This window comes from Acomys minous (assembly GCF_964271855.1).
Source record: "Acomys minous genome assembly, chromosome: 4".
Classification (NCBI taxonomy): domain Eukaryota; kingdom Metazoa; phylum Chordata; class Mammalia; order Rodentia; family Muridae; genus Acomys; species Acomys minous.
The window spans coordinates 131,373,126-131,389,472 of NC_140486.1; the positions used below are offsets into that span (position 1 = coordinate 131,373,126).

General features: G+C 45.8%; 1 protein-coding gene across 16 annotated transcripts in view; it reads left to right on the forward strand.

Annotated features, from left to right (window-relative positions):
* DLGAP1 (DLG associated protein 1) overlaps positions 1-16,347 on the forward strand; it is a gene marked incomplete at its 5' end in the record, with an annotated part of 765,236 nt that overhangs the window by 544,025 nt on the left and 204,864 nt on the right. The window lies entirely within an intron of this gene.

Consider the following 16,347-nt stretch of genomic DNA (forward strand, 5'->3'; position numbering starts at 1 on the left):
AGACAATCAATGTCGCGTCAAAGACAGGGGACGGCAAGTGAACACTTAACCCACAAAAGCAAATCAATGACATTTGATTGTTTTAAAAAGAAAAATACAATTTCTGATCAATGAAAATGTCCGTATACGCGATTTTGGAGGGTTGTTGTTGTTGTTGTTGTTGTTTTCCCCAATTACTAAATGCAGAAGTGAGCTCATTCTTAAAAGACTCGGATTTTCAAAGAATGACGTGACGTGAGGGCAATGGTTATATTGGAGAAGATTAGAGAATGTGGCTGTGCCGGGGAACCCGCCTGTGTGTGCATGATCGTTCTTGATACACACGTTTGAATTTGAAATTACAGTTTATATGACCTTAAAAGTGGCTTTTGTCCGTTTGTTTTGAAAAGTGTGAGTATAAGTATTTGCATTTGTGCTATTTAGAGAAAAACGAACTTTGCAAAGGAGATAACTAAAACTGACTTTTTTCTTTTCTTTTCTTTTCTTTTCTTTTTTTCTTTTTTGGGTGGTTGTTGTTGTTGTTGTTACCTGGCTGGTGGCCTGATACTTACTGTGTAGTCCAGACTGGCCTTGAGATCTGCCTGCTTCTGCCTTCTGGATGCTAGGATTAAAGGCCAGTGTCAGTCCAGACACTGACAATTTCAGACGGACCTGTTGGGTGGGTATGTGTATATATATTATAATATATTAATTATAATATATAATATATTATTTATAGTTAATCAGGGCCTTGGAATTTAGATCCATTTGGGGCTGAAATATACATTGTAGGTAATTAGTGTTTTTAAAGTTCTCTGTTTATAAGATACCTGTGACTGATACTATTTACGCACTTGGGCTAGGTTACAGAGTGAAACATTGAGAGACAAATAAGACAGAAGTGGACAAAGCAGTTAAGTTAAAAATACAAATCAGATTATTGGTCAAGAACACGGAAGAGCAGCTGACTGGTCTATAACAAGAATCATTTAAATAGTGAAGGACATAAAGAACTGGGCAGGAAATCTACTCTTGGATCCTTTTCAAGGGACCATATGGTATTGCTCTGAAATCTTTTTTATTGAAAATTAGCACTGATATATTAGTTAACTAACCCACCAAGAGGAACTGTTTTTTTTCTGGTCGCATCCTTTCACTTGGCTTCTGTGTGTTATCTTAGGGCTGTCACCACAAACTTAAGACAAACAGCAAATTTCCTGCTTCCCAGCACGAGGAGTTGGGAGCTGGAGGCTGTACACTGGCAAAACCTGCAGAAATCAATCCATCCATGTTTCCTGCTGGACTCTGGCTGAAGCCAGCAACACTTGGCATCGCTTGACTGACATTACATGCACCAGCTCACCACCCTCATCACACCAGTCATAGCACTGGGGACCTCCTCATTAGCTTCATGCTAACTTGATTAAATCTTCAAGGACTCCTTCTTGCTGTAGGTGTTCACGAATGGTGGCAGTGTATCTATTTGGACGATATGATTCAACCTATAACATAACTACTAGATAAAAGTTGGTTGTGGAAACTTAAAAGCAGGAACAAATCTCCGTTGAATTGTGACACACCTAGAAAGGTACTAAGAAAAATCAAAGAGTGAACTGGTTTTGTAAAAGATAAAAACAATAGCGAGCCAAGGAGGTATAAAGCAAAGGTAGCCAGAGAGCACGACAATACATGTCATTTGTAGGCCTTAAACTATCTCTCAACAAGAGATGAAAGCTGTCACAGCCAAGGTGTCAAAAGAGACACGCGAGGGGATGCAGAACGCACGAGCTCGTGTTAGCCCTTCAAGTGCCTGGGCTCCTCTGAAAGGCAGAGCTGAGGGTGTGCAGCCTCCAGCCTCCCCCCACCCCCCACCCCCCCACCCCCCCACCCCGCCCAGAGCAACCTGTCAGGTCATCGCCAGAACCCTGGGCACACACCACCTGAGTGACACGTTGCATCTTAGGTGATGGCGTACAGTGATTGCTGCTGCTCACGGCAACACGCAGATGCGAAGAGGAAGGAGGAGGGGGGCTGTGAGGATAATAAAGAGAGCCTTGGGAAGGCTGGGAACAGACGGATGCTGAAGTCAACACTCATAATTTTGCACTGGGGACATTCTACCAAAAGCTCTTCCCGGAAACACGTCCCTTGAGATGAATTCTGCTTTGCTTTCTACATAACACTTCTTCACTAACTTCCTGGGCCATCTCTCAGCAGCCATGTTTGTTTATGTTCTAGAAGTTTTTAAGGGAAGAGGGAAGAAGACAGATAGTGACTACTCTTAGGCCTGTCCAAGCTTGTAGCATTATGACAGCGTGACGTGCTGTCATCTACAAAGTCCATGCTTGGGAACCATGTAATTGAGACACACACACACACACACACACACACACACACACACACACACACACACACGCTTTAGATATGTTTATGATTTTGTGTAGGAGACACACTCAGCTGAGGTGCGTATGTGTAGTCCATGGGCCGCAGGGCAGACACTCCTGGAGGAAGGTGGTCTACTTGCGTGAAATGCTCACATTGAATGTGAGTTGGTGAGGGCTATTTCTACTCTCCCAATTAATGGAAACTCAAAATGAAAGCCAGCTTACTCACAAAACAAATTTAAAATCTTATTTTTTTTCTAACCAGGACAGAGTTTCATCAGGCCATCTCTGGGTCAACCCCTGTTCCTCAGCGGGCCAGAGGATGTCTGAGCAGTACGAAATCATGCCTTTCTTCTCCCTATAACCAAGACATTCCCTGCCCTGCATGCCTGCAGTCTGCATGTTGTATCCCAGTCATACATAGTCACATGCAATCGCTCGCTGGTGGCTGGGTGAACCATGTTGAAGAAGAAACACTCAAAGCTGATGATCTGGAATCAATCCTGTCTTCGTCCTTGATGATGTTTTGACTGGAGTCATTATTTTTCTAGAAGTTTAAAGATTTCTGTCCCTCGCGCGAGAGAAAAAGATACCCAGATCCTGGAATTCTAGGTCCCCGAAAAAGAAAACTATATTTATGTTCCTGCTTCTTTGACATTTAAGTCCATTTTTTTTCCTCCTTCCTCCTCAAGAATTCACAGCTTTAGGGATGAATCATAGCCATGAACCAAGATAACTAAAATTAGTCAAGTAGGACTGGGACGGCATCTTGTCTGAGGCTTTCCACTCCCCTCTCCTCTCAGAAACGGAGGATGCACTCCTACACTTCCTCCCATTGTTTCCCTTCTTCTTTTCCAAAAGCATCTTGGAAATGTGTTTATGCGTCAGCTGCTTAATGTTAGTGATTGAGTCTTCGGGGTACAAAGCCTAAGGGCAGGTCTGAAGTCACGAGGCAACCTGGCAATCGAGTCCGTCATCTTTGGGCTTTCAGAGCTCCTTGTAACCCCTGCCTGAAAGCCGCCATCTTCCCTCACGCTCCTCTTCCTCTCCACCTTTGGCCTCCTCACTTGCTTCTCCTTCTTCTGTGATCAGCTGACAACGCATCTGAAATGGCACAGTCCCTGGAGAATTATTATAATGTTTCCCAAAGAAGCTTCCGAATAGCCAATAATTGATTTTCAGGCACGTGAGGGAGAGGTTTGGGAGCCAGAGTTTCTTCAAAACGCTTCCCCACAGTTTATCTCTGAAGAAGAACATGGATCTTTTGTTTGGATTTTTTATAATTTTGTTTATTTTCAAAGCTAGACTACAGACTGCTACAATGGTTGGTTAAAATATGCCCAAACTGGCCTTTAATTTATTTCACTCAAATATACTATAGAAGGACTGTTCTAAAATGATACTAAGTGAGCTGCCACTTCAAACATTCTAAAGTTGGGTTGGGTGCAGTGGTACATGGCTTTAATCCCACAAGTCTGGGCAGAGGCAGATAGATCTCTGTGAGTTCAAGGCTAGCCTGGTCTATGTAGTGAGTTTCAGGTCAGCCCAGGCTGCATCATGAGATCCTGTCTCAAGAAAACAGCAACAGCAAACAGTAATAACAACAACAATATGAAATATTCTAAAGTTAAGTCCAAATACCCGGTAATCCAAAGCAAATAACGCTTTAAAGTTTCTTCATATTTTAATCCCTTCATCCAAAAATTAGGTGAAAAAAATTCCTGTAGGGAGAAAAATAGCTTCTAAGAACTCTGAGAAAGAACCCAGGCCTTATAATGGGACCAATCAGAGCTCTTAGCAATTTAGATTAAAGTGACCTCAAGGGGATTTATGTCCAATCTTATCTTTCAGGTGATTAGTCTTCGTCTTCATCTCTTCCCCTACTCCTCACTTTTTAAAAGATAAATTATGACCAAATAGGTGATGAAAGCAACTCATCAGAGGAATAGTTTTGGGGCTTTTTGGTTTTTGTTTTTTTGTTTCGTTTTGTTTTGTTTTGTTTTTTAGCTCACAGTTTGAGAGGGCACAGTCCATCCTAGTGAGACAGTATGGCAAGTTCAAACCAGCTGGAACTTGTTCCATCTGGACAGTCCATAAAGCAGAGAGCTGTCGATGTTCTTGCTTATCTGGTCCCGTCTCCCTCTTCTGTTCTCTCCCTGGCCCATCCCCCACTTACACCACCTGACATGCCCATAGGTGTAGCTCCAAGGTGACCACTGCCCAGTCAGGATGGCACTGTGAAACACCAAGTGGCTCTTTCCTTGTGCCTGACAGCTCAACATCTGTGCATAAGTCTCAGACTTGCAGCCTGAATGGGAGCTCTAAGCTGACTCCTCCACACCTAGGCTGCGGCAGGCACAATTAGCAGATCCCAGAATGATAGATGAACATTGGGCTCCCTCATCCTGGACTCACTGACCCCTGTTGTCTGTGGCTGTCATTGCTCATCTACATGAAAGGTCTCTGAAGAATATAAGGGTGAAACATAGAAAAAAAAACCCCTGATTATTCACAATTTAAAGGCAAAAGGAAGCAGTGTTGGCAAGCGGAGCACTTTGAGGGTGCCAGCAAGGTATTCGTCTTCAACTTTAAAGTGAAGGTCTACTTCAGGAGCATAGAAACTTGTTCACCTGTGTGTAAGTTTCTCTTTTCTTCCTGGATGCCCTGTGTCCCTGATTGTTCCTCACACGCCACATGCCCTCCTACCCACCGACTGTTCCTCATGTTGTTTCTCTTCCCAGAAAAGGAAGAGGGTGGAAGAGATGGGAGCACTGCTAGTTTTTTTTTTTTTTACCACTAAATATGTGAGCCATATTTAAGAACACAGCACTATAGATCAACCAGCTTCATCCCGAGTCCGTGAAATGTCTCTGCTCTTTCGTTGCCTGTTTCCACATCTTTCCCCTTCCCCTCCTACCTTTCCCAGAGTATGATTGTGACAAAAACTAGCAAGCGCTCCATACAATCATAGGGAGGACAGAATCACAGAATCAGATGCTACAGCAGTATAAATTTATATCCGCAGTGACAATAATACCTCCTTCACTGTCCCCGATCTTTCCAACTCCCTTCCCACTTCCCAGAAGAAGAAGAAGAAGTTGGAAAATGTTAAAACCAGGAGCATCACTCTTCCTCATAGATAAGTTATCCCTTGCTTGTGGGCAAAGATCTTGTAAACCCCTGCTGGAATGGGCCTGACTGAAGAGAGGGAGCAGCTAGTGCAAGGAACTGCATGTGGCTTCAGTCCCTGGTCACCAGGCAAAGCTTCTCGGGGATTCGATACCCACCTTCAGATGGTCTCAATGCATGCACTAAATATATTACTAAAGTCTGGAACTCCATATCACAACACACACACACACACACACACACACACACACACACACACACACACACAAATGCAGAAGATTAGCACAACAGAGAGTAAGGAGCTTAAAATTCAGAGGCTGGGGTATCAATGTTGGCGTGAGCCTCAGTGCATTTTTCTGTTGCTGTAACTCACATGCTAGGTAATTATTAAATTTGGAAGTTTATTATTATTTTTTTTCCTTTTGGTTTTTCGAGACAGGGTTTCTCTGTGTAGCCTTGGCTATCCTGGACTCACTTTGTAGACCAGGCTGGCCTCGAACTCACAGCGATCCACCTGCCTCTGCCTCCCCAGTGCTAGGATTAAAGGCGTGCGCCACCACGCCCGGCTTAAATTTGGAAGTTTTTAAAGCATAAAATTAGAGGTTGTTTTGCTCACTATTGTGAAAGATGAGAAATCCTGCCACACAGTACAGCATCTAGTTTCTCCTCATATCATAATTTGGCGGGGTCATCACAGGGATGGATGTGCCAGGGGCACCATGGGGAAGGTCAGGGCATGCCAGCTACAGTCTCTCTTCCTCTTCTGATAAAGCCACTGATACCACCATGGGGGCCCCACCCTTGTGACCTCATGTAGCCCTTACTACCAGATAGCATTAACACATGACCTTGGAGATTGGTGCCAACTCAGGAACATAGGTCCTGATCTGAACAGTCTACTTGGCATAGGAAAGGGAATTTTGGCATCAGGGGGACAGTTTGGTTTTGTCTCTTTATGTTATTGTATGAAAAGGGTGCTGCTGTATCCGAATGGTGCATGCCTCACTAGCTTTGCTTTTCTCTTCTGTCCTTTGGGAGCAGAAGTTCTCAACCTGTGGGTCGAGACCATTTTGGGGGTGGAGACCACTTTAGGGGTCGAGTGACCCTTTCACAGGGGTCACACATCAGATATCCTGCATGTCAGGTGTTTACATGGTTCATAACAGTAGCAAAATTGCAGTTATGAAATAGTGAGAAAAAATAATTTTATGGCCAACATGAACAACATGAACTGTAGTAAAGGTTGAGAACCGCCAGCTTATTCAGCGGGAAGCCCAGACGGCTGCCATATGGAAAGCGGCCTCTAGCCCTCGTGAGGAGAAAGTCTATGTAAATGTATCTTAACAGGGTAGAAGAGCAAGACCATCCATTTCCCCCCACCCCCCACCCCCTAACCCCCAACCCCCACCCCCCATCCCACCCCCACCCCCACCCCCACCCCACCCCACCCCGTGTAGCAATTGGGAGAAAACCTGCCCTGTAGCCCAGAGTTCAGGTTGCCCACAAGGAGGAGCAATCAAGTCATCTCTCAGAGGAGGCCCTCCTGAGCAACCTAGTAAACAGCCTATGTTATGCTTCCCCAAGAACTTTTGCTAATTTTGCTTTGAGTCTCAAATGTGATAAACATCTCCATAAAGATTTTTCCAGCCTGGGGAGCCTAGGATGTCAGCACAGGGTGAGCCCTGTCCTCCTACGAGAGCACGAATCCTACATTTTGAAACTGAGCTTGTCAGGAAGCGACGTTTCAACTCCCTAAATAGGCCCCATCTTCTTAGGTCTTTTCTTTCTATTGGTGGCATTGCCACTGTCCAAAACACCGTGGCAAAACACTGTGGCTTTCGCATCTAACGCCGCTGAGCTTTATGGCTTCACCATTTTCTCACTTGAATGATTCCAATGAACCAATTTGACTTGCTGCTGGGAGCCTTTCTCTCTTCCAGCTCTTTCCAAAGGTTTTTCATGAGGCTACTGAAATCTCAGAGTCTCACTTTCCTTCTGCGCGAAGTCTCAATACAGCGTCCCAGAGCATCAGTGCCCATGCTCCTCCGAGCTCTTCCCCTTTCCCTCTGCGCAATCATAGGGAGATTCTGCAGTCAACGTTTTAGGCTTTAGACCCGTGCTAAACAAGATAGGCTAGAAATAAGGTGTGTACTTTAAAATAGCCCTGAAACCGGAGACTTCCAACAACTGCAAGGGACTTCTTACACATACTGCGTGTTCACCTGGGGTCACTGGAAAACGCCGCTCACCATGGTTACCCCTGGACCAAGTGTGGGTAATCCACAGCAAAAAGTCTCCCGCCTCATCAAAGCAGAGCAAGGGCAGAAGACCGTAAAGCCTGCAGTCGCAAGTGGAGCAGGCCACCTCCCTTCCTGGTCCAGTGGCAAGAGCTGACTTCAAAGAGCCAGACAACCTGACCTGTGCTAGGCCATAAATGCAAACACCGTCAAACAGCTAAAAACAACCAAAGCCCATCCTTTTGGACACTAAGTATTTAACTTATTCTGTATGCTCACCATTAAAGTGGGGGGTGTCTAGAAGCCCCAACCGTTCCCAGAAAAATGTCTATGTTAAACTTTATATCCTGTGACAGATCTGTGATAGCGTTTACTAAAGAGAGTGAGACGTGGTCCAGATGTGTCTTTGTGACATAGAAACTCAAAAGGACAAGAGGTCTGCTTCCCATATATCTACTATAATTGTCCCTAATCAACACTCTCTTTCGGAAGGAAGAAGACAGGATCACGGTAGACATGGACCCACTGCAGCCCTGCTGGGTAGAAGGCTGCAGCGCCTCTTCCTTGAGGAAGGTGGAATTTCTTGACGGGGCTATGGTTCCCTGGGAGCAGCTTCTTGTCTGTTGTTCCCCGTGTCTCTGCGCCTCCTCTTTAGAAGGACATTTCTGTTGTCCTTCTTAACCCTATCTGTAGTCCATTCTGAGGAACATCTGTTCCCTAGGAGCCCGAGTGGTATTTCGGGACTCCCCAGAGACATGGCTTTTGATGTAATCTTGTGGTTCCTTGAACAGCACAGCCTCATCACGCTGCAGGCACCCTCTTATCTCTTGACTCCAGTGAGTTCTCTGAAGTGATTTTCATACTCAGAGGATCCACAACGATGCAGTTACTATCTAGGCTTGGATTGTTCGCCTGCTTACCCACTCGCCGCCATCTTAGAGGCTCACTGAACCAGGCCTGGAGGACCAGAGTCATTAACGTCTTCCCCTCTGAATAATCTTGTCTAACAATAAGGATCTTCTTCATTGTATCTTATTCTGATTATTCTGCATCTTTCAGAGGGTTAAGTGATGGGGATGATGGGCTTGTCCTTGAACGGAACTTTACCAGAGGAGGTGAGGGTCCCATTCCCTCATCCTCCACAGTTTCTCGGGTCTTGTTTTACCTTCTACAAGTTAGTTTAAAACCAGTTCCGTCTTCCAGCCCAGCCAGCTCTCAAATGTCTACCCCTGCTACTTGAAAGAAATAGCCCCTTTTTCTCTGAATTTGTTTCCTTCCCAACATGAGATAGTTTATCAAATGTTGCCAACAGCAACCAACATGTCATTAACACTGTGAGAGGCCGTGTGTTACATCATCTCTCTCCCAGGTCATACAAAACAGTTTACAATGACTTAACGGGAAGCATTAATCAACACCTTCTCCAGCCTCTAATGACAATCACTTGCTGATGACCAACAAGTCCTGAAACCACAAGGCATATACTTAGAGTTCTATTTTTCATTCTTGTTGTTATTTCTTATTCCAACTTATGCCCCAGCAAGAATAGGTTAAACTATGTGCTCTGGTGATCAGCAGTTCCCAGATGGCCACAGTTTAATGCCTGCTGTGTATGTCAGTGGACAGGGGCCTCTGGTTTTTAGTTTTTAGTTTTAGTTTTTGTTTTTGTTTTTTTGGAGTCACCCCATACTCAGACAGCAGTAGCAGCATCTTAGCACCTGCTTCCACAGTTGCCGAGCAACAAAGGGGCATGTGACAAACTGAGCACCGTATTCTGGAAGTGAGACATGGCTCCTCCAACTTACTTTTCACTGCAAGCTACACGGCCACAGTCACTTCAAAGAGGCAGGGAAGGGTTGTAGAACTGTAGGAGAACTGGATGTGTGTGGTGGGCAGCAGTCACCAGGTCTTCCTTCATGTTCCTCCCTCCCAGCTCCGTGCACGGCCATAGCCATTTTCCTTCCTCCCGTAGATCACCCAAGCACGCAGCCCAGACGCTGAGGCTAGACACCTCAGTTCAGATGCTTAGCTCTGTCGGTTCGAGTCTCGTGCTATGGAAAAGTATCTGTCCGTTCTGTGCCTCCGCTTCCTCATCCATGGTTCGGGGATAGGATTAGTAATTATGGAGACCCACGGTGACGTGTGTGAAGCCTTTAGCACGTGGGAGATGCTTTCTGCAGCTTACCCGCTGTCATCACCCTCGTTGCTATGGGCTGCTATCCCAGTAAGTGCAGGCTCCAGGTTCTTAGGGTAACAGCACATGCATTAGATAAACATTTCCATTCCTTTAAGCCTTCCTCTCCAAGGTCAACACTTTCCCATGGACAATACTTCTTCCTGAGAACTTCCAGAGTGAGTATCCGTGAAGGTAGTCTTCTCGCTTTGCTATTATAACTTATTTCCCCCTCGTGATGAAGACAAGTAATGCTTTGGCTGCCTTTGGCACAGGACCAGCCCCAAGCAGATGCTGAATGTCTGCTCATTATACCATCACTATCTCTGCGTGTCTAGTGTAGGTTGATCGAGAGCTTCACACAGTGGCATCAGCCTCCAACCATGAGGTGAGTGGCCATCCAGCCTCTGTCAGGAGTCTTCGGCTGTGTCTGTACTCCCTCAGATCCTTCAGCCTCCCCACACTTCAGACTCTGTAGTTCTCCAAAAAGCTGTTGCCTCTCAACACCGCTTAGCACTGCCAGCCCACCTGGGGGTTGGGAGCTCCGGCTGTCAGGTATGCATTATCGTGTTAAAAATATCTACACAGTTGTCCCTAGTATTGTCACCCACTCTGAATGCCGCCAACACAGTTCCTTTGGGTTATCTGGGAGAGCCCTAAGATTCTATCTAACTAATTAGCCCCTCTGCAGCAGGAGAGGGGGTTGTCCTCAGTGACCACACTAACTGCTCAGTTCTTTTAAAACTTGTTCAGGAATCCACATAAGCCAAAGAGGGGGAGGGGTGTCTGATCATCTGTGCTGATAAACAGCACCATCTCCCCTCTCCTCTGTGGCTCCGTTTTCAAGATCAGTAGTTGCCATCAATGGCCTATTCAGAATTCTCAGCACATCTTGTTTGATCCCAGTGTTCTCAAAAGTAACATAGAGTCACCGTTAACAAAAAGATTCATGGGTTTTCCTCCTTATCAGCCAATGCCCGGCTCTGCCCCGTGCCCTAAGCTCTAGCCCTCTGTTTTCTCTGCCAACTTTCTTCCACTCGGTGACTCACGGAACAGTGAGGACTTTTACCCAAGCAATCTGGGAGCTGCCTGCACCATCTGGACTTTGTGACGTTCAGCCTAGAACCTTCTTTCAGTTCTTTGGATCAGTCTCTTTCCCAGAAAAAGCAAGATGGGCACTCTTGGCATAGATCTAGGTTACCAAGTGCATGTGAAATCTCCCATACCTGAGTCATGCCTGGCTTCACACATTCTTACTCTGCTGGTGAGATAGACATCTAAGGCTTGACTCGCCCTAGAGCCTGTCTTCTCAGAGCCTTAGGTTAAAGAACTAATTGAGAACCACTGGTTGGCCTTCCTTACTCCATGAAGAAAAGTTATTCAATGGGTAAAGACACTTGTTGTCAATTCTGGGAACCTTAGTCTAATCCCCAAGGCCCACATAATGGAAGGCAAGAACCTATTCTCTCAAATTGTTCACTGACCTCCATATATATGTTGTGGCACATACTCAAATAAGTAGGTAGATGACAGATAGGTAGATTGATAGATAGATGATAGATAGATGATGGACGGATAGGTAGACAGACAGGTAGATAAGTATATAGATGTAATTTGAAAAACCAATCTTAAAGAAAAGTATGTCCGCTTTTTAGACAGAGAAAAGCTAGAGGTGAGCATCGCAGGCTCTCAATCAGTGTACGCATTATATTCCTGATGTTGGGAATGAACACCTCACTGGCTGTCAATCAGTGTATGTGTTATGTTCCTGATGTTGGGAATGAACACCTCACATAATCTCGTAGTGGGCAGAAACCAGAGAGAGGGGCCAACTGTATAAATGGCCAGGGCAAGATATAGTACCACAGTACACCCTCAGAGACCTGCTTCCTCTGGCTAGGCCGCCCAGATCTTTCCTTTCTCACCTCCCAATAATGCCATCAGATTATAAATCTGTCTGTGAATGAATGATCCATTCATCACCTCAAGCCTCTCATGACATAGTTGACTATGGAAATACCATCTCACACACACCCAGATAGGGGTTTTAATGTTTTATTAGTATATATTAATAGTACATAATACTAAGTTTCGTTATTACATTCCCGTGCACATACAGAATGTTTCAGTCGTCTCCCTGACTTTTGTCCCCTGACCACTCCCACCAATCCCCTGTATGTAGAGGCTCCATTCACTGATGCCCTATGTCCTCATTGATCCAGTCATGTTAACAGTCAGAATTAACCAACAGGATCAGTGTTTTGCCACTGTGATAAACTGCCTGATACATGTGGCATTAAAAGAGGAAAGCATGTTTGGGTTCATGGCTTCTGAGATTTTAGAACATGGTTGGAAGGCTCCATTGCTTCGGGGCCAATATGAGGCTGAGCAACATGGTGGAGAAAGTGGCATTAGAACCAAACTGCTTACCAAACAGCAGCATGGAAGCAGGAGAGAAGGAGGACATGAAGTTACTAGTGCCTCCTTTAGCGTCACCCTCCAACCACCCAACATCACCACAGGCTGGTGGCTAAAGCCTCTGCATGTGGCCTTTAGGCGATGTTTAAGATCCAAGCCATAACCCGGACCATTCTCATCAAGCCCAAGACTGCATGGCCACACTGGGCAGAACCAGTTCACAAGATGAGCCCTATCAGCTGGTGAGAGCCACCAGGGGCCATAATAATGTAAGAACTCTGACAAGGCCCAGGAAACAGGGATTGTGACCCTACGGGACACAAATGCACCTCTAAGCATAAAGACTCTTAGCTTCTTATATGGCCTTTCAGAAATGTTATGAACATATATTTTGCATTCTTTTTTCTTTTCAGAGGTGGGGGGGTGGGGACAAGCTCTTTTCTTGCCAAACTATACCTTAAGTACATCTCCTATAAGTGCACAAGACTATTACTTTTTTTCTATTTTCATGTGTGTGGTGTGTATGTGTGTATGCATGCTTACATGTATGAGGGTACATGTGTATGGGGAGCATTTGGGGCCTGGGGTTGATGTCAAGAATCATCCTTAATTTCACTTCCACCTTATTCACTGAAGGAGGGCCTCTCAATCAAACCCAAATCTGACCCTTGACATGGCTAGTCTTTCTAGCCGGCTTGATCTAAGTGTCTCCCATCTCTGTCTTCCGAAGAAAGCTAGAATCTCAGCCAGGATGCAAACTCCACCTGTGATGCCTGTGACAAGCACTTTAACCACTGAGCCATCCACCTCTCCTACCTCAGACTACACGCTTCGGAACGATTTCTGGGCACTCGTTATGTCCTTGTCCCATGATCAATGCAACCAGTTTCCTCTTAAGGGGATGTTTGTATGCAGACTTATGGGAGGCCTAATTTCAGCAAACTGAGATGCTCGTTGTATGTCAAAACAGTCGTGAAACTTGGAGGAACATATAGGAAGGAGGTGAGAATTCCAAAGTAATCGCTATAAACATAATAGTTTAGGGCCTTGGGGCGCTGAGTCATTTGAAAGCTAGGAAAATAAAGCCAAAAGCATGATATGAAACAGCTAAATGTTTTCCCAGCCACTCAAATGAGAAAGGCTGATGATAGCAAAACCTACCTCTTCTACCCCCAGCAGGCAGGCATGGCCTCAGACCCTGTCACTTTGGGGTTAGACACAAGCCACACACAGCTAAGAAACAACTGAGGGACAGCCGCAGGATTTGTTGTTTGGTTTTCCTTTTTAAGCTCACGATCTTACTGACACTTCACCAAATGCTTAAAAATAATTTTCAAAAAATATGAAAAGTTCTGGTGTCTTTCCTTCCTGAAGATCGTGAGAATGGGCTGCATGGAAAATAAGACCCACACACCCACCCCAACACCCACACCCACCCCAACACCCACACACACACCCACACACCCACACACCCACACACCCACACACCCACCCCAACACCCACCCCAACACCCATACACACACCCACACACACACACACTGCCACACACACACACACACCCACTCCCACACCCACACCCACCCCAACACCCACACACCCACCCCAACACACACACACACTCCCACACACCCACACACCCACTCCCACCCACACACCCACACCCCTTCTTAGCTTTCTTTCCCTATCTATTGAAGGAAAAACCTTCATCTCAGGTAAAGGAAGTTCCTGAAAATATTCGAGGAGAGAGCAGTGACCCCTCTGGAAAGTCACGCCAGCTGTTTTGTTTTGTTTCTGTAAAAATCAGGTAAATTCATTGAATCCTGCGCTCTCTGGTGCCCGCTGCCCCCACTCCGTCCTGAGTGTATTTAGCAGTTGCCTGTAGCAACCACCCACATGTGAAGCGGCAGAGCTGGGTGTCGTGGAAAGAGTTTGACAAGCTTCTCCTGTCTTGGCCTCCATGACTAGTCCCTGAGCCCTGGGGGAACTACATTAAAGTTTAATCAAGATTTTAAACATGTTGCAGTGGGTTCTGCTCCCTCGTTATGTTGGTAAGGGCACAACTTTCAGGATGATACACCAAAATGCCAGCAGCTGCTGACGTCAGGGTCCACTGGTCACCCTTAGGCCTGACAGCAAGGAAGCAGTTTCTAGAAGAAAAGGAAACTCAGGCAGAAGGCACAGGAGGACTAGCCACCTCCGCTGCCCCCCTCACCCTTTGTGGTAGCAGCCAAATTTCTGTGACCCACCGGGTACCTCAGGCTGAAGTGTTCTCCAGGGAAGGTGCCCTGAAAGAACAGGGAAGGTCGCCACGGGTGCATGGGTGGGCCTGACCGTTCTACTATGTTCTGTGAGGTACTTTGTGTCTCACGGGTTTTTTCTTCACAAGTAACACTGGCCTATTTACCTATTCTTATGTAAATATTTATGAAAATTAAGTCTGCTAATGAAGGTTCCATTACTAATTTAGCTCACTCTGTAAGGATTCGCTGTGTTAACTACCAAGAACAAAGTTTATTTTGAAACAAACAGTCTTAGCATGAGGAGAGACCACTTGGCAGTTAAGCAGCATACTGCTCTTTAAGAGGATCGGAAGTGGCCTCCTAGCACCCACACTGGGCATCTCACAACTACCTGTAAAGCAGTGCCAGTGGCCCAATGGCCTCCTCTTGCCTCCATTGACACCATATTTAAATGTGCATATGTGCACACACACACATGCAAGCACATGCATGCATGCACATGCATGCACACACATGCACACTCGCCTATGCACATAGTAAAAGTTCAAAAATGTAAAACAAAACCTTAGATGGAAATGGATAACTGGAAACCCTATAAATACATTCATTTAGAAAGACTAGATCTTCCACACCCCAACCCCATACTCACTACAATGTGCCAGGCACAACAGTGGAGAGCCTGCTGGCCCTGGAAATCTCCTCCCTGTGGGCCAGCAACCCACTCTGTTCAATGGGCTAGCTCCACTCTCACGCTGCCCCCTTGCTCTGCTCCTTGTCCCCAGAAGGGGGTTTTCTCTTGCCAACCACAGAGGCTTAAATGGCTGAACATGAAGTGATGGTCTCTTCCAGCTCTGTCCAGTTTCCCCCTATGATTGCAGATGTACCATCTCCCCCTGGCTCCTCTTTTCTGCTGGGAGAATTTCCTAGCAAGTCCCAACGACTGATGGACAGACTAAGGAAGTCAGGTGTTTTTCTAACCTGGCCCTTTTGCTGTGCCTGTAGGAACTCGGTGAGTCGAGGAGTGGGGCCAGCATGTTCAGGATCCTTTGTTCAAGGAGGACACTGTGACACACGGAGTCCTTCCTACATCTGACCAGTTTGGGTAAAGCACAAAAGCCTGGGCAGTAAGCGAGGTGGACACATTAAGAATGCACTACTTGTGTGCTCTGTAGCCCTTGAATGAAGCAGGATGCTTCCTTCACATATTGTTTGTGTTTTCTGCGCTTCAGTCGGCTCTTGGTGGTGAGTATGCTTAGACTTCCACACCACAGACGAGGTGTTTCAAACAACAGAAACCTACTTTATCCCAGTTCTGAAGGTTGGAAGTCTGGGAGCAAGGCGCCATTACAGTCAGAACTAAAACACGTTGCCTAAGTCCAGCCTGAGCGTGCACTGGTGTGGCCTAAGAAGACGCTCTCCATGTACCATAGCTATGAGTGTGTCACGGCTGTGTACTTCCCACGGTTGTAAAGTTGTATCGTTTGCTGCTTGATTGATTGTTAAACAGCCCACTTTCATGCAGGAGAATTTGCTCCACAGTGATAGGCTTTCTATTACTGCAGGAAATGCCTGCAGTACTGATAAAGAGTATATTTATAGAAAGGAAAGGTTTATGTCTGGCCCCATTTCATGGGTTCCAGTTAAGTGTTTGATTAGCCCTGATGTCTTTAAGCTTGAAACAAAGCATCTCACAGAAGAAGCGCACAATGGAATAACTCAGAAAATGAGAAGGAAGGGGCTAGCATTCTACTCTCGCCCTGAATGGTGCAGTCACTGACCTGAAGGT